General features: G+C 38.1%; 1 protein-coding gene across 3 annotated transcripts in view; it reads right to left on the bottom strand.

Annotated features, from left to right (window-relative positions):
• Window positions 1–19,415, bottom strand: part of LOC110260233 (uncharacterized) — a 748,649-nt gene that overhangs the window by 615,317 nt on the left and 113,917 nt on the right. Inside the window, exon 1 of one of the 3 annotated variants that reach the window (XR_014843471.1) lies at window positions 17,004–17,166. The exons of the other annotated variants lie outside the window; for them this stretch is intronic. The gene's annotated coding sequence lies outside the window, so the exon portion shown is untranslated. Of the gene's footprint in view, window positions 1–17,003; window positions 17,167–19,415 lie in introns of those variants that run through there. 3 annotated transcript variants of the gene reach the window in all.

Genomic DNA, 19,415 nt, shown 5'->3' with positions numbered 1-19,415 from the left:
TTATTACATCCAGATACTAGTGCTTAACAGTGGTTTAATTATCAACTTTCGTCATACTCTCTCCTAGTAATGTTTAATCATGGGGCATCATGAATTTCCCCAAGGGGAAATAGAGAACAGCTAACCTTATTGTCTATACGCAACATATAGAGAAGCATCTTACTCACCTATCTACTCAAGGCCAACCTTGTTAGATCAACCTGTGGAATGCTGCAGAACAGTCAATTTATTGATGTTTGAAAGGGAATGCATAAAACAGTTTATGGGGTTTTTCTGCCCTCTGATACCTATGCTAGGTATAATTCTAAATGTCTTACATGGATGAATTAAATCTTCACTGCAACCTTGGGAAAGAGACATCCTCATTTTACAGATGAGAAAACTGAGGAACAGGGAAGCCAGGTACACTGTCCAAAGCACAGTACCAGCAGGAAGAGAAGCCAGTCAGCCTGATCACTGAGCCTACCCAGGCAGCCGCCATGCTAGTGAGAACCACTGCCATGGGGGCTATAGATGTGACTCAGTTCTGAATTCCCCATGAGCAAAACCAAGATCCCTTACTATGTAGACTAAAGGAATCTGTTCATTCATAACTTGGTTTCATTTTTCTCTACCAGCTCCATCTCTTCAGGCCTTTTTGTTCTTTCATGCTTTCATTTGGTGTTCATTGTACACCCTCTGCAATTATACTCTCACCTTCACCTAAAGCTTATTGATTTTTCAAGAGTTAGTTTACCAACCCCAAACTACCCATCTATCCCTGCAAACTATTACATTTAGAATGGATAAGCAATGGGGTCCAACTGTACAGCACAGAGAACTATACCCAATCTCTTGGGTTAGAACATGATGCAAGATAGTATGAAAAAAAGAATGCATGTATATATATATATATATATATATATATATGACTGTTTCACTCTGCTCTATAGCAAAGATTGAAAGAACATTGTAAATCAACTATACTTTAACAAAAAAAATTTTAAATAAAATCAGTAATGTGCTCAATACAAAAAAAGGAAAGAAAAGAAAAGAAAGAGTTAGTTTAAGGGTTACCTCCTATAGATAAATGTAGATGCTTCCCACCATAGGTTCCCACTGAGCAACACACACAACGCCACTGGTGCATTTATCTTCACATACTGCAATCATCCCTTTATCTGTGTGTCCCATCAGGCAGCCAGTCCTTAAAGTTGGAATGAGCCTTTTCATCTCCATTTCACCAGTGTCTCTCTGGCACAGGTGGAAAGATTCATAAGAGCCCACCAACTTTGAATAAAGAGAGAAGAAACAAATTTTATGCTAATGAAAACTACACCCAGAATCAGATTCACTGACAAATTCACTTCCACAATTTGAAGCAGACTTCTAAAGAAAGAATTCTGGAAGACATTCAACATTTTTTCTTTTGTGGTTTTCCCAATCAGAAAACTACCTGGGAGGCATATTAAGTGATTTTAAGGTTAAGAAATGAGAAACATCACTCATTTCTTTTTTTTTTTTTTGTCTTTTTTTTTTTTTTTTTTTTTTTTTTTGCTATTTCTTGGGCCGCTCCCACAGCATATGGAGGTTCCCAGGCTAGGGGTCGAATCTGAGCTGTAGCCGCCGGCCTACACCAGAGCCACAGCAACGTGGGATCCGAGCCGTGTCTGCAACCTACACCACAGCTCACGGCAACGCCAGATCCTTAACCCACTGAGCAAGGGCAGGGATCGAACACACAACCTCATGGTTCCTAGTCGGATTCGTTAACCACTGCGCCACGACGGGAACTTCATTTGTTGTAATCAACACTCTGCCGTGTGGAACCAGAACAAGATTTAGGAGTGCGTGTTTCCTGTTTCCCCCCCTTCCCCACCTCTCCTGCTCACGAAGGGAGTCCTTTCTAGCCCAGGTACTAGAACATTCGTGATGTGAAATCTGCGATTTGGGTGGAGAGGGGCAGGCCCAGAAAGAGAAGACTGGAGGAACCATTAAGCCAAAGCAACTTAATTGATCTGCACAATAAAGAGCAAGGTTAAAGGGGGAAGGCCACAGAGAAGAAAATTAGTAGCCTGGACTGGGATAGAGAATTTAGAGAGTTGCCCTGTGAAGGAACAGCTGTGGGATGAAGGAATCAGAAGCTATGAGAAATAAGATATGATAAGGAGAGTCTTTCATTTTTATGAGATATATGAGTAAATTATTTCTTATTATTTGTGGTTACTCAGCTGTAGTTCTTAACTATGACTCCTCGAAAAAGCCACTTAGGTCTCCAGGATACTTAGCATTATGAATATCACTTAACTCTAGAACTGTGTCTATGGCTGCATGGATGCATTGCAAAAATGCTCAAAAGATCATTTTTTAAAGTTTTAGTTTTTAATTTCACTCCAGGGCAATGTCTGGCAGTGAGATGAATCCACATTTTTTCAAATTAATTCAGTAATGTCTTAGTGTTTCTTGTAGAGGGCACTCCAGGAAGCTGACTGAGCTCTGCCCTTTCACCGAGCTTTGCCTACGGCTGGAGATATGATGGATTTAGAGAGATTTCTGCCATTCACTGGGGAGCAATACATCCAAAAGTTTCCAGGTCCTGGATCCCTTTGTGAATCCAATAGAAAGTATGCCCAATCCTCAGACAAATATATGCAATAGGAAAATACAAGTAAAGTTTTGCTTATACTTTTGAGTAGACTCGTGAATATCCTGAAGTCTTTCCCTGCACCTTCCAGTTATCCATCCGTGGACCCAGGTTTTCATGGGTCATGACATGAACCCACATAGGGACAGTTATAACCTGGTGCCCTTGGATGAGTTCATCTGCCTATCAAGTTTAACCATGTTGGGACATTTCATCTTTCTTCTGCTCAAATAAGCAACAACCACAGCCAAATAAACTCTGGGAAAATCTGGACTTCTGCTAAACCCTAATGTGACTCTGGTATCTAGAAATCTCAAGTATGATCTTTTCACTTGTGACTGGAGACCACAGAATCACTCAGTGGGTAACAAAGACAAATGTTGGATGTTATCATCCCTGAGACTATTTAAAGTCACCGTCCTGCTCTGGGCATTGTTTAATAATTGATATACAGCTTGGAGCATCAGGTCTGTGATAAACAGCTGAGGTCTTGAAGTAAGAAGGGTCACCTATGAAGGAAGAGGTAGTTAGAGGAGGTCAGAGAGAACAGGTTTCTTCAAATTTCCTGGACAAAAGCCCTCAAGGGTTCTCATGCTGCTATGCCAGGTACTATCTGTAATCGATGAGTGGCTTTCCCCCGCTAAAGCATTTTTGCAGCAATCCACTCAGGCAATACTTACTTGCTGCCAGTGAGTCCCGTAATTCAGACTGTCCACCTGAATCATCCCTCAAGGAGTATAAGTAAAGCCTTCTTCTTCCTCCCTGCCCCTCCCTCTCAGTCATCTCTCTCTCTCAGAAACAGGCCAGCACTACTGAAGGCCAATTAAATTCATCTCCAGATCTGACTGCCGAATAAAACCTAAAAATCCCCTCAACTCCTTCGAAGAAACTTCGGACACTCAAATAATATAACAATTCCAACCAGACACTAAATACTCTCAGAGTACAATTTCTCATATCTTTCTGATTTCCTCTAATCATTTTTATGGAGAAGTTTACAAAAAATAAAATATGCCGTTCTTAAGAATTACATGACACTGCTGTTTTTTTTTTTTACCTTAACTGAAGCATGAGTTTTTCTTTACCAATCAGATGTGAGAAGCAAAAAATTATTCTTTTTATTATATTTTTTACATTAACTTGATTTGTTAAAGTATAGTTGATTTACAATATTGTGCCAATTTCTGCTATATAGCAAACTGACCCAGTCATACATATATATACATTCTTTTCTTATATTATCTTCCATCATGATCTATTCCAAGAGACAGGATACAGTTCTCTGTGCTACAGAGGGGCCTTGTTGTTTATCCTTTCTAAATGTAACAGTCTGCACCTACTAACCCCAAACTCCCAGTCCATCCCACTCCCTCCCCACACCCCCTTAGCAATCACAAGTCTGATTTCTATGTCTGTGACTATGTTTCTCTTTTATGGATAGGTTCATTTGTGCCATATTTTAGATTCCACATATAAGTGATATCATATGGTACTGAAAGTAAGTCCTTTTCTTTCTGACTTCACTTAGTATGACAATTTCTAGTTGCATACATGTTGCTACAAATGGCATTATTTCGGTAAAAAAATTCCTTAATGCTCTTAACACAAATAGCACTTAACACACTACTAGGCATAAGTGAGGACCTCAATATTATATATTATATAATTACATTTATATTACATAATAAAACAAGGTTTAAGAAAAGTATATTGAGGCCCTGTTTTGCACTAGATACTGGACCAGAGCTGAGCACTGGGTTTTCTTGTTGATAAAAAGGAATTGAACACCTTCTGAAGCAAAAATGGCAGCCTCATGTAAACTAACCCAATTGTTTTTGCAAAAGGAGACCAAAGAGGGGAAATCTTTAAAACATGTGAGAGAGAATGAAAAAAAAAATCAATGTCCAGAATAAAGAATATTGAGAATAAAATCAATCCAACTGAAAACAAAGGGTTCAACTTTTCCATATAATGTCAGAAGTTGGTTAAATCTCCACAAGGATAATTTCTTCCATATTAACATACTCACACCTACTATGAGTGTATGTGAGCATCAGGACCCACACCTATAAATATTTTTTTCCTTCCATATTGAGAGAAATATGTTTTATTTTGCTCCTGCATTCAACACAGCAATACCCTAAGAGAACGCATTTTGACAAGCTAAGAGAGATCCAAATGCTAGCTTGCAATGGACATGTGTCATTCTTGTGGGTTGTGCAGTGTCTGAGACCTATTCCTCCTTGGAGAATCCCTCCCTCTGTGGCAAAACAGGACTTGTGTGTCACTCCAGAGTCTGAAAATTCCTGATACTCATTTTCACAAGCCTGACTTGTGTCTGGGTGAAATCCCATGACTTTGGCTCTCTCAATCTGATTTCTGCATCCTGGTCTTTGAACTTCTGGTGGTGAGCCAAAAATGCAGAGGTCCTAGAGACAAGTCCCTGGCAGTGTTGACCATGGTAAAAAGATGATCTGGGAGCAGCAGAAGCAACTGTACTGATGGTGGTGCAGACTGTCAAGCACCAGCCATAGCAGCAACGCAAACTGAAACATCCAGCAGCATGTCATGGAGGTGGCTGTTCTGTCCACGTAGGCTGAGCTCCATGGAGCGCCACTGTTTCTGGCTCTGAAGCCTTTCAGCCCAAATCTCTTGCAATCTAGTCCACTCTTGAGCTGTTCAGTAAATATCTTCCTTCTCTTTAGAAATTTATAAAAGCAATTTGTTGGACTTGATGCAGTAGTGCAACCTCACTTTGTACTTCTCTGCATCATTAAAAAATAATTTCTTAATTGGATAGAAGAAAACATACACAAAAGTCACAAGAGTAATTCAAAAAATTCCTGAATACCTTTCAGCCAATTTCCTTTTGTTAATATTATTCTACACTGCTTTATCCTTCCCTGTAATTTTTTCCAAACTGTTTAATAGTAAATTGGAGATGTGATATCTTTTCCCTAAAATGTCACTGTGTATCTCATAAAAAGAAATTCTCTTATATGATAAACATAGCCCAGTTTTCAAAATCATCAGATGAATAAGGATACGATACTATTATATAATTTGCAGACTTTATTCAAAATTTGCCCAGTGTCTCCATAATGTCCTTTATAGCAAAATAAAATTCAAGAACATTCTGGAGCCATTTAGTACATGTTAAATAAATTTATCTCCTGCCTAAATCAGCCAGAGTTGTTTTGCAATAAAAACAACTGGAACCAGGAATGAGGTTCTGCAAGTAACAGACTCTCAAATGTGCACCTGCCCAGGTGGAAAAGGTAAAAGCCAAGGGGAGAGAGGACCCCAGGACGCTAGACTGGCAAGCTGTTGAACTATTTATGCTGAATTCTTGAGACCATCCAAGGGAACTATTGTATGAGTGGAAATCATAGGACTGGTTCAGAAGGGTTGCAAATGCCAGCAATTTCTCACAGTCATCAGTAGGATCCTATAAGAAAGAGACAGGTGGGAAAATGCCCTTATTCCTCTAGACAGAGCCATATCTACAGGTGATGCCTGAGACCCGACTATGCATTTTGTGACCAGAGAGAGACAAGTGCAGAAGCAAGGACAAGCCGTTGAGGATGGTATGGCATAGGTGTAGAAACAGTGGATGAGTTTCCACTCAGATAAATTCAGAATGTAGCTGAGTTTATCTGACCTCTGGACCCTGAGCTATGGGGTGAGATACACTTTTTTATCATTTAAGCCAGTTTCTGTCATGGTTTTCTATTACATGCAACTGAAAATACCCTAAAGATAAACATACTCGGTTAAATGACTCCAGCTCTGCGTTGACATTTTGTTTGATGGGTTAGCCGTTCTCATAAATATAGAGCTAGAGGAGGTGTCATTACCCACTACTCTATCATAAAGCTAGTTTCCTGGATGCTTTCAACATGGTATCTCTTTCTTTGGCGCATAAAAGAAGAGTGGAATAAAATGTTTAAACCACCAACAATATGTAAAACAGCCCTAGTGAAAATAACAACAGGAAGAAGCCTCTTGAAACAGAGGAGTTTCTCTGGTGTTCTTGCATAACATAGATGAAATAGCCCATCAACGTTTATGAAAGACTTAATAGTACTCAGTAAATTAATAATGCTTAAGTCCTTTACATGGATTAATTTACGCATCTACACAATAGGCTGTGCAACAATTCTCAGTCTCATTTTGTAGACAAGGATACAGGATTAGAGAAATTAATCAATTGCATCAAGATCACAGAGATCTTAAATGATGGGATCAAGATTCAAACCCAGATAGTCCAGCTCTAGAGCTGGTTTACTACAGTTTTGAAAATAGGCCAAAGTGTTACTCCCATCAAGGGAACATTAATTTTTTTCTACTTCTATTTTTTTTAATTAAAGTATAGTTGAATTACAATGTTTCCTCAATTTCTGTTTTACAGCAAAGTGACCCAATCACACCTAGTTCCCTGTGCTGTACAGTAGGGCCCCATTGCCCATACATTCCAAATACAGGAGTTTGCATCCAAAAACCCCGAAATGCCCTTCCATCCCACTTCACCCCCTCCCCACTGGGAACCACAAGTTTGCTCTCCTTTGCTGTGAACTGTTTCTTCTGTGTAAATAGGATAATCTGTGCCATATTTTAGATTACACAAATAAGTGATATCATATAGTGTTTATTTTCTGGCTTACTTCACTTAGTATGAGAATCTCTACTTCCACCCATGTTGCTGCAAATGACCTTAATTCATCTTTTTTTATGGATGAGTAGTATTCCATTGCATATATGTACCACATCTTTTTCTTTTTTTATTACTCAATGAATTTTATTGCATAGTTTTATAATGATCATGACAACCATATTTTATAGCATTTCCATTGCAAAACCCCAGTGCATCCCCCACCTTCCAATCCATCTCATTTGGAAACCATAAGTTTTTCAAAGTCTGTGAGTCAATATCTATTCTGCAAAGAATTTCATTGTGTCCTTTTTTTAGATTCCACTTGTAAGTGATAACATATGAGTCAGTGTCTCACTATCTGCCTAACATCACTTAGCATGATAATTTCAAGTTCTATCCATGTTGCTGCAAATGCTGTTATTTCTTTCCTTTTAATGGCTGAATAATATTCCATTGTGTATATGTACCAATGCTCTTTAACCACTCCTCTCTTCGTGGGCATTTAGGTTGTTTCCATGTCTTAGCTATTGTTTATAGTGCTGCAATGAACATTGGAATACATATATCTTTTCAAGTCATGGTTTTCTATGGATAGAAGCCCAGGAGTGGGATTTCTGGGTCAACTGGTAATTCTATTTTTAGTTTTCTGAGGAATATCCATACTATTATCCACAGTGGTTGCACCAATTTACATCCCACCAACAGTGTAGTAGGGCTCCCTTTTCCCCACATCCTCTCCAGTGTTTATGGTTTGTAGACTTTTTGATGACGGGCATTCTGGCTAGTGTAAGGTGGTACCTCATAGTGGTTTTGATTTGCATTTCTCTAATAATGAGGGATGTTGAACATCTTTTCATGTGTTTTTTTGGCCATCTGTATGTCTTCTTTGGAGAATCGTCTGTTGAGATCTTCTGCCTAAATTTTTTTTTTTTTTTTTTTGTCTTGTGTCCTTTTAGGGCCATACCCACAGCATATGGAAGTTCCCAGGCTAGAGTTCTAATCGGAGCTGTTGCCGCCAGCCCACGCCAGAGCCACATCAATGCCAGATCTAAGCCACAACTGCAACCTACACCACAGCTCATGGCAACGCCAGATCCTTAACCCACTGAGCGAGGCCAGGGACTGAACCTGCAACCTCATGGTTCCTAGTCAGATTTGTTTCCGCTGTGCCACAATGAGAACTCTGATCTTCTGCCCATTTTTTAATGGGGTTGTTTGCTTTTTGTATTGAGCTGCAGGAGATGTTTACAAATTTAAGAGATTAATTCCTTGTCAGTTGCTTCTTTTACAAATATTTTCTCCTATTCTGTGTGTTGTCTTTTTGTTTAGGGTTTCCTTTGCTGTGCAGAAATTTTTGAGTTTAACTAAGTCAATTTATTTATTTTTTATTGTCATTATTCTAGGAGGTGGATCTGAGAAGATTTTGCTGTGCTTTATGTCAGAATGTTCAGCCTATGTTTTCCTTTGAGAGTTTTATAGTATCTGGTCTTATATTTAGGTCTTTAATCCATTTTGAGTTTATTTTTGGGCATAGTGTTAGGACATGTTCTAATTTCTATATTACATCTTAATCCATTTATCTCGAGGGACATGTAGGTTTTTTTCCATATCTTGGCTATTGTGCATAGCACAGCAATGAATGTAAGGGTGCATATATCTTTTTCAATGAAAGTTTTGTCTGTATACATGCCCAGGAGTGGGATTGCTGGGTCATATGGTAGTTCTATATTTAGTTTTCTGAGGTACCTCCATACTGTTTCCCATAGTGGTTGTACCAAGTAACATTCCCACCAACAGTGAAGAAGGGTACCCTTTCTCCACACCCTCTCCAGCATTTAATTGTTGACTTGCTAATGATGGCCATTCTGAGCAGTGTGAGGTGGTACCTTATTATAGTTTTGATTTCCAATTCTCTAATAATTAGTGAGGTTGAGCATTTTTTTCATGCGCCTGTTGGCCATCTGCATGTCTTCTTTGTTTTTTTAATTTTTTTTATTTTTTATTTTGTTTTCATTTCTCTTTCTCTCTTTTTTTTTTCTTTCTTTTTTTTTTTTTTATTTTCCCACTGTACAGCAAGGGGGTCAGGTTATCCTTACATGTATACATTACAACTACATTTTTTCCCCCACCCTTTCTTCTGTTGCAACATGAGTATCTAGACATAGTTCTCAATGCTATTCAGCAGGATCTCCTTGTAAATCTATTCTAAGTTGTGTCTGATAAGCCCAAGCTCCCAATCCCTCCCACTCCCTCCCTCTCCCATCAGGCAGCCACAAGTCTCTTCTCCAAGTCCATGATTTTGCATGCATTCTTTGGAGAATTGTCTATTTAGGTCTTCTGCCCATTTTTCAATTGGGTTTTTTGTTTTTCTATTGTTGAGCTGTATGAGTTGTCTGTATATTTGGGATATTAGGTGTTTGCCTGTTGAATTATTTGAAAAGATTTTCTCCCACTCTGTGGGTTGTCTTTTCATTTTTTTAATGGTTTCCTTTGCCGTGCAAAAGCTTTTTTTATAATTTATTTATTTTTTATTACTCAAATGAATTTATCACACCTGTAGTTGTATAATGATCATACAAGTTTTTGAGTTTAATTAGTTTCCATTGGTTTATTCATGACTTTATTGTCTTTATTCTAGGAGGTGGATCAAACAAAATGTTGCTGTGATTTATGTCAAAGAGCATTCTGCCTATGTTTTCCTTTAGCATTTTTATAGTATCTGGCCTTATACTTAGGTCTTTAACTCATTCTGAGTTTATTTTTGTGTATGGTGTTGAAGAGTATTCTTTTGCTTGTTTTTCATTTCTTTTTTTAAGATTTTATTTTTTTATTATAGTTGATTTACAATGCCCTGTCATTTGTTTTGTTTTTCTTTTTGAGTTTTTTTAAAGATTTTTATTTTTTCTATAGAGTGTTCTATTTTCATTCTTTCATATGTAGCTTTCCATTTTCCCCAGCACCATTTATTGAAGAGACTTTCTTCCACTGTATGTTCTTGCCTCCTTTGTCATAGATTAGTTGACCATAGGTGCTTGGGTTTATTTCTAGGCTTTCTATCCTGGTTCCATTGATCTATATTTCTGTTTTTGTGCCAGTACCATATTGTTTTTCTAACTGTAGCTTTGCAGTATTTTCTGAAGTCAGGAAGCTTGATTCCTCCATTTTCATTTTCTTTTTCAATATTGCTTTGGCTATTTGGGGTCTCTTGTGCTTCCATATAAACTTTAAAATATTCTGTGTAGTCCTGTGAAGAATGTCCTTGGTAATTTGATAGGGACTGCATTGACTCTGTAGATTGCCTTGGGTAGTATAGCCATTTTGACAACATTGAGTCTTCCAATCCAAGAGCATGGTATATTTTTCCATCTGTTTGTGTCATCTTCGATTCCTTCATCAGCATCTTATAGTTTTGAGAGTATAGATCTTTTGTCTCTTTAGGTAGGTTTATTCCTAGATATTTTATTCTTTGTGATGTGACAGTAAATGGTATGGTTTCTCTGATTTCTTTTTCTGATATTTCATTGTTAGTATATAGAAAGGGAATATTAATTTAACAGGTTATTTTGAATTGAAAAATAGGTATGTGTGTTGAGAGAGGGGTGTGGTAAAGGTATTATTTTTTTTTACATTATTATTCTATTTGTTTTTTTAATTTTTTTAATCAGCTTCCTAGGCCACACCTACGAAGATTCCAGGTTGGTCAGTCTGAGATTGATCCACAAAGGTAAAATTTTCAAAATGCCTCATATCCATGGACTATTTCCAAATATTAGCTTAGATATATCTCACAGACTTGTATAATTAAGTTTCCTTTCTACTGTTATCATTATATTATCTTATTTTACTCATCTTTAGAAAATATTTTATTTTTTAAATTTTTTTATTGTTATACTCATATCTGGTATCTAATATACAGCACAAATGAAACTTTCCACAGAAAAGAAAATCATGGACTTGAAGAAGAGACTTGTGGTTGTCCAGGGGGAGGGAGTGGGAGGGATTGGGAGGTTGGTATTTCTTTTTCATTTTATTATTATTTATTAGCATATACTTGATTTATAGTGTTATATCAATTTCACAGCATAGTGATCCAGTCAGATAGATAGATAGATAGATAGACAGATAGATAGAATGGATTATTTAAAAACTTGAGATGAGATGGCCTGAAAGACTGGGAGTGTTAGTTTGGAGGAAGGGAGTTGCTGTATCTCCATCCCACTCCAGGGAAGCCACTGCCACCCAAATGCTTCCACAGACAAAAGTGGCTGGCACAGAGGGACCATAAGGGGAATGGTAACAGTTTCAGAAGAATTGTTATGCTTAACAAAAACCTCTCAGAGAACAGCTAGAGCTAATGGCCTCATTTTCTGGAAAATGAATCTGAGATACTTGCTCAATTATATCTCTGACCTACTCTCTTGTGCTTCAGAGGATAAGACAGACTTGTGAGCTGCCTGAAGATGGGGACTTACCTGCTTATTTTAACAAAGTTCATGATCCTCTCTTGACTCTTCAGAGGCCACTCTTCCTATTTTTATGCTCACTGGCATCCTGATACACTGCAAGGCCTGGATAATTCTTCATGGAGAAGCACATGGGTATATTTCTATCAGCAATGAGCCATCTCTTAAAACATCATTTATCTGAGTTTTACACATCCTGACTCAAAAGGGTGAGTACATAGTAGTGGGGGATGGAGTGGGAGGAAATAATTAATTATACATTGAGTGATTGGCACCATTCCTATAACAACAGTATACAGGCATTATCTCTCTAATATGGTCCTAAAAATTAACCAACTCACCTTCCCAGGATTACCTGATAGTGACCCATTTCCATAATTAGCCAATCATTATCAGAAAAAATTAATAAAAAGCTACCATTTGGGTTTTTTTGTTTGTGTTTGTGTTTGTATTTGTTTTTGTTTGCTGCCATGTGCAGCAGCTTGATATGGGAATCTCAGTTCCCATACCAGGGATCGAACCCAGGGCATAGCAGTGGAAGCATCAAGTCCTAGGAACTCTATCACCAGAGAAGTTTCCAGAAGGTAGCATTTGTGATCTAATTACTTTTTCCCAGGCCCTGAGTTTAGTGCTTTGTATACATTATATTAATCAATTCCCACAACGAGACTAATATGAGTATTGCCATCCCCAGATAGCAAATGAGGAAGCCAAGGTTCTGAGGGGTTATGTAACCTTCCCACATTCCCACAGCTAGTGAGCAGTAACCACCAGTAATGTCAAAGATGAGTCAGAGATCCAAGATCCTCCTGATTCACCAAGATGCCACTACATCCACCTCTTAATCTAACTGGCCCAAAGGGGATAGTACAAACAAGTTCTATTCTTTAATTAGCCTCCTTTCCAGTAGGACCAAATGCTAGAGAGAGGGGCATGGTATTGCAGCTGTTTGGGGGAAATGCAAATCAGAAAGCTGGATTTAGGGCATTCACCAAGTTTCAGCACTTGACTATCTATCTCGGCTTAGGTTTCAGAACACTGCCCACTCCTGATTTTCTTCCAACCCCAACTTTGCTCCTTCTTAATTTCTAGTTCTGATTCCTCTTCCTCTGCCAACCCTTAACTCCATTGTCCACATTCTTTACTCTTCAAATTTCTTTTCTAGGTGATCTCATCCTGCTCTATGGCTTAAAATAAGATTTTTTTTTTATACTATGACTCATAAATCTCTATCTCCAGCTCTTAACACTCCCCTGGGCTCTAGATTTATATATCCTACTTGACATCGCCCCTTGGCTGTCTAATAGACATCTTAAATTTAGTATGTCCAAAATAAAATTCTGATTTACCCATAGATGTCTTCCTTATCACAGTTAATGGCATCACTACCACCAAGTTTCTTGAGCCAAAAAACTTGAAACTGCCTTCATTTTCTTACTTTTCCTCATGTCTCTCAAGCCACCTGCAAATTTGCCAACTCTTTATCTCCAAAATATTTTCAGGATTCCATCACTTTACATCATCTCCTTTGCTATAGCCTTGATCCAGGTGACCAATATCTCAGATCTTGGCTGCGATTCCACTCTTTTCCTGGAAGAGTTGACTTTCCATACAGTCAGCCAGAGTGATCTTGAAGCAAAAAAACAGATCAAATTGATCTACTGGTTAAAAGTCTCCAGTGGTTCCAATGGACCTAGAGTAAAATACCAACTCCCTCAACATGACCAATGAAGCTGTACATGGTACATCTCTGGCCAGTCTCTCAGACATGACCACACACCTCTCTCCTCACCATTCTCTTCATTCCCAGGCCCCCTTTCTATCCTTCCAACACATTGAGCTCATTCAAATCACTGGCCTTTTGAACCTGCTCTTCCTTCGTCAAGGAGGTTTCTTTCATCAGATCTTCTATCTTTACCCTTTTCCCCTCATTTGAATCTTGGCTTTAATGCCACTGCCTTGGAATGACTTCCAAGTGGTGATTCTAGCTAAAATCGCTTCATCTATTCCCTCCCCCAAGGTTCTACAGCATCTCATCACCCCGTTTCATTATTTAAAATGCACGTGGATTATGTGGTAAGTATTATTTTGTGTTCCCCATTTGTTGTCTGTCTCTACCTCCCAGAATGCAAGCTACAAGAAGAGGGTCCTGTCCGAAAGCATTCCACTCAACTAAGAGCTGAGCTCTGCTGTAACATAACCAAGGTCAAGCCTCTACAGAGACTGGATGAATATTCCACAACGACATCCACTCATGATCAAGCAACCCATTAACACTTAGTAATCAGGATACATTCAGATTAAAGTAATGGTTTCTGCAATCTCTTGACTTGGAATAATATGTTCTGGTTAGAGAACACAGATATTTTAGCTACTTAACAGACTTTCAATTTTAAATTAACAAATCAGCACTTTTATCCATAATCTCTTATGAGTTTAAGTGTGTATTTCCTTCAAACTGGACAAAATCACTTGATGACAATAAAATTTCAGGGACCTACAAAATGGAAGGCCAGATCTCTCTTACTCTGGTCAATACTAAATAAGTACTTAGAATTGGAATATGTCAGAAACCTAAGGTCTGTGGCACTGGGTCAGCCGTCAGGTGGCAGGTAGCAAAGAATCTTTGGTTGCAGCTAGACAGATAACAAGTTATTCACAGTTTATCTGTTTTGCAAAACTGTCACCTGTGGTAATTTCAAAGGCAGGTAATACTCTTTGAGAACTTGTAGCTTTACAGGAAATAACTGGGAAACAGAACTTTTATATTAGGTGTTTACTACTGTTGGCTGCATTTGCAAAGGTACTGCATTAAAAACAATGTGCTTACAATTACTTGATTTGTAAGCAAGTACAGAACGTAACAGAGATGGTCCAAAGAATTTGGAGACTTGCAGGATTAGAAGAGGCAACTGTTTCTCATCAGCAGTTGGTGAAAGACTGAAAGATTAAAACATGGCCTTCTGTGGAAGAATAAATCAACATAGTAAAGATGAAACATAGAAAGGGATGTCTCAATAAAGCACTGTGTGTACGACTATTGGCACAGGGAACTGACCAGAATCAACCATAAAAAGAAGTTGATTAATTTTTTTGGAATGTTTTCCAGCCAAAAAAACTAGGAGTGTATAATAGTTTTGTGCAATCTAAAGACAGCAACCTTAACAACACTTGAGCTCGTGAATTTCCATAAGCATTTTCAGTCTAAGCGTCTCATCTCTGAAGGAGGACAAATTCTACAGTGCACTTTTCAGATGGAGCAAAGGCCAATGAGAGAAAAAAGAAAAGACTCCTAAAGGGGAGGTGTTAGGTCTCTATGGAATATGGATTGGAGAACCCTTTCTCAAGAGTTAGTCAGAACCTAATCAAGAAGCTTGCCTTTTCCCCAGGGCACTGGTACCTGCAGTTAGATCTTAGGACTGATGTCAACCAGTGATTTCCTCTTTCCAAATGGGAGTGCTACAGACACCCTGTCCCTAGTCTACCACTCTGTACTGTGCGTTGGGAGGAAGAGATAATCTGTTCTTTCGGTTGGTTGGAAAATCAAAAGGAGCCACATCTAGGTCATCAGGCACCACCCAGACATCAAAGGCCTGGAGTTGGATATCTTGACTAGACAGGACCTTTGGATTGTCTCCTCAGGAACAGACCAAGTGAGATGAACAATTGATACCAGAAGTGGTATCTTTAGTGCTACTTGCCAAGTATTTCTAATTCTCTCATCCCCAATTACATGAGAGGTTTATAATTCCTTGCTCCTTTTCAGGTGTGTGCGACCTGTGACTCGATCTGGCCGATGGGTTGTGGGCAGAAGTGTCATCTTTTTCTTCCATGTTACAGCTTTTATTTCCTAGTGGGAAACCTTCCAGAGCTCTTTTCCACATGGCCTCATGATCAGCACTGATTCTGATGCTTGCTTCATTCTGGGAACCTGAGCAGCTATGATAAGCAGAGTTTCTCTGCTAATTCACAAAGCCAATTGGCTAAATAGTTGCTATTTTAAGCCAATAAAATTTTGAAGTTTTTTGTTGTTATTTGAGGCAATACCTCAGCCTGTAGTAAACTCCTTTCTTTGACATCTTTAAAAAACTTTTTATTTTATCATCTTAGAACAATGGATTAATCTCCTATGCACTGTTTTATGACCTACTTATAAAACAGTCTCATGCATTTTTCTGTATCATCTATATAAATATTTTTGGCAACATCATCATTTGTGACTGTGTTTAGTAAAAATTACATAACTGTCCATAGTAGGGATGTTATATAATTTTTACTAAACCTCATACTGTTAAACTTAACTGAGCTGTTTTGAACTCTTAATATGATAAACAACAATATAAATAAATGTATATTCTTACAACTAAATCTTTATAGTAGATTCACATGATTCACATATATTCTTATAATAGAATTCACATGTAATAGATTCACATATATTCTTATATTTGTGCATCAAACCATATGCAGAATTTTAAAGATTTTGGCATTTATGCAAGTTGGATTTTAGGCAATGGGGTTGAGTACTAATTCAGACCTTCATGGAGCATATTACCAAACTGCTTCCAGAGAGTTGACCAATACCCTCTGACACACCCTACTACCAACAAAGTTTGAATGCCCCTTCCCACACCCTTAGCTACACTAAGAATGAGCACAGAAACATCTTCTTGCCATCTATTCAGATGTCCTGCCCATACGTGAAGATGAGGAGAATGATCGTAACCCCATGTCACGGTCTAAAAATATGCTTATCTTTAGAAAAGTGTGCATGTGAAATGAAAATGAGTAGTCAATCCTCTCTATCAACTTGGAAAAGAGGGCACATCTGACAGACGTATGGTGCTTTGTTTAGTCCACTTTATAGTTTGCCTTCCATTGCACAAGCTGTCTATTCATGTCTGTTTCCCTCATTACATTATCCAGCCCTTGAAAAAGGACAAGGAACGATGTTTAAGGACATATTGAGGCAGCCAATTACTCAAGCCAAGTCTTCAGGAGATAAAGGGTAAATTACATCTCTGCTTATTTTCTCCAACTTCACCTTTTCAGTAACAACCAGCAATGAATGTCCATGTTTTCCCTCTGTCCCCACCATCCCACATCACTGAAAGGTAAGTCATTTATGGAGCTAATGACAGCAACAGCAGTGCAGTTCAAAGAGCCTCATCACAATGACTGGTCGTCTTCTGCAGACTCAAAAGGAGTTGGATAAATAGCTGAAAGTTAGCATTATTTTTGTAGATATAAATGTTCTACTTACATTATAGGAAATGAGGGGGAAAAGAAGAGCTATAGGTTGCTTTTCCAGACCAGTTCCACACATCTAGGCAGTGGCTACATTCAGTGATGATGTAGAGCGGAATCTGGTATGCCAAATCCATGGAAGTGAAAATCCAAACCCAAAATGCCTGACCTGAAAATTCACTGGCAAATTTGTATGATGAAGCTTTAGGCCTGATTATTTTTTGAAGCCTCTCATGGGAGACTCTTGGGAAGAGCCTAAAAGGAATATGATTCCAATACTTCATAAGAAAAATATTATTTTTCAATAAGATATAAAATATTTACTATCTGCCAGTAATGGTGTTCTGAGTGATTTGTAGATATTATTGCGACAGTGTAATGTTTAAAGATGCATTTCATCCCACATAAACCATAATTTGAGCAGTATATCAAAACCTTTAAAAATTCCAAAACCCAATGGAGTAGAAATTGACTATTTCTGACAATGAATGCGTGCAAATCCTTAATGTTGTTAGTTTTCCCTGGGTTTTTCAAATCTTCTCATTTAGAGTTTCCCACCAAACTAGTAAGTTTTGATCAAACATCAGGAAGTGGTGTGCAATATAAAGATATGAAAAGAAAACATGATACACTTACTGCCATATTTATTTAATTTGCCAGAATGATTTCTCTTTCCTTTTAGGTTTCTGATTGGGTCCTTGAGGAATACTATGTCTTTCTCTAGAGTGGGAATACAGTGAATAAATCTTCTCCAAACCTGGCTTACACTTTAGCTTCTTACTAATAGAAAAAACTTTTCCAGCAGGCACTCAACCTTCTTACATCAAAGCTTTCACCGCACTGACCCAACCTCATCCCACCAGCTTCTCCACAGCAGCCTCTGCTCTGCTCAAGGTCACCTCCATCATTTCTGTTCATTCTTGTCTAATCTAACTGTCTCTCACTCCCTTCTCCTCTTCTGAGTTCCTCTCCCCCTGCATTTGTTTCTTTTGTTTGTCACACCTAGAACATCTTCTTTCTAGCAAGTATGATCTCTAGCTCTGTATTTTCTTTTAGGCTAGCCCCACACCCACCTCTATCTTTCAATCTTCATTTTACCTTGCTCACTGATGGATCATCTTAAAGCCCCATAGATCAGGCACATCCAGTGATCCCCACATTTGCTTACATGATGGCCTGCAATTATTTATTCTCTAACTTTTTATAGATACATCTGACTTAACCAACTGGCATCAGGAGAAAAATTACTGGACTCAGAACTAGGGTTTTGTGGCCCACATTCATATTCCTCTAAAATTCCATTACACAAATCACCTTATAATCATTTCTTTATGGCAAAAATACTGTGTTGAATTACTATAGCATCATCTTCACAAGTAGCATTCTAAGAATCTACTTAGACTCATAAAATTGTCTTTCACTTGTGTCTCCCATAATACCTACTACAGAGCTGGACAAATAGTACTTTAATAAGTGCAACTTAAGGGAATTCCCATTGTGGCACAGCAGAAACGAATCCAACTAGTATCCATGAGGATGCAGGTTGGATCCCTACCTCGCTCAGTGGATCAGGGATCTGGTGTTGCCGTGAGCTGTGGGACAGTTTGCAGACACGACTTGGATCCTGTGTTGCTGTGGCTGTGGTGTAGGCTGACAGCTGTGGCTCCAACTCGACCCCTACCCTGGGAATTTGCACACGCCACAGGTATGGCCCTCAAAAGCAAAAAATAAAATAAACAAAAAATAAATGCAACTTAATAAATTTAATAAGCAGCTGTTGTGTATTGATGGATGAGTGGGTGGGTGGACAGATTTAACTCTGATTTTATCAACTTTTTAATCTCTTTCTCTGAAACAGCTAAAGTAAAAATGATCAAATATTGAATATTCTCTTTCTATACTGACCACATATGTTACTAATGAATATCACTCTCATTCTTTTGTTTGCTTCCCAAATACGCTCTAATGAAAGAAAACCCTCTGCCTCCCTTCAGAAAAGCTCTGAGGCTTGTCTACCCACTCCAATGAATACATCAAGTTGCTTTTACAACTTTAATTACTAAAAAATAAAAGATTCAATTTAACACTGAGAAATGTTATGATTTTTTAAAAAATGACTGGTTCGTGTGAGATGAGATAATGTTGCATAACCAAGACCTGAAATTTGATTCTCATCTATGGTAACTCTGGATGTTTCAATTTTGTAAAAATCATTTTCATCAACAATTTGACAGAGGAAAGAAAAATGATTTTGTATCTTCTAACAGCTGCAGATTTGTGAGCAGAGAATAAATGACAGGAGTATATTTGGATCAAAGTGTGAAGATGTACTTAATTCTCTTCCAACACTCATTCTCAGCCCCATTTTTAAGATGTAAGAATTAATTCCTATGTACACAAACCGATTTGGATTTCCATGTGATTTGCT

The sequence above is a fragment of the Sus scrofa genome, chromosome 4 (assembly GCF_054392235.1).
Source record: "Sus scrofa isolate SSC_HxYL_T2T_F1_AM1 chromosome 4, Sscrofa_HxYL_maternal_Yorkshire_Landrace_v2.0, whole genome shotgun sequence".
In the NCBI taxonomy this organism is placed as follows: Eukaryota; Metazoa; Chordata; class Mammalia; order Artiodactyla; family Suidae; genus Sus; species Sus scrofa.
This window is presented reverse-complemented; position numbering and strand designations above follow the sequence as displayed.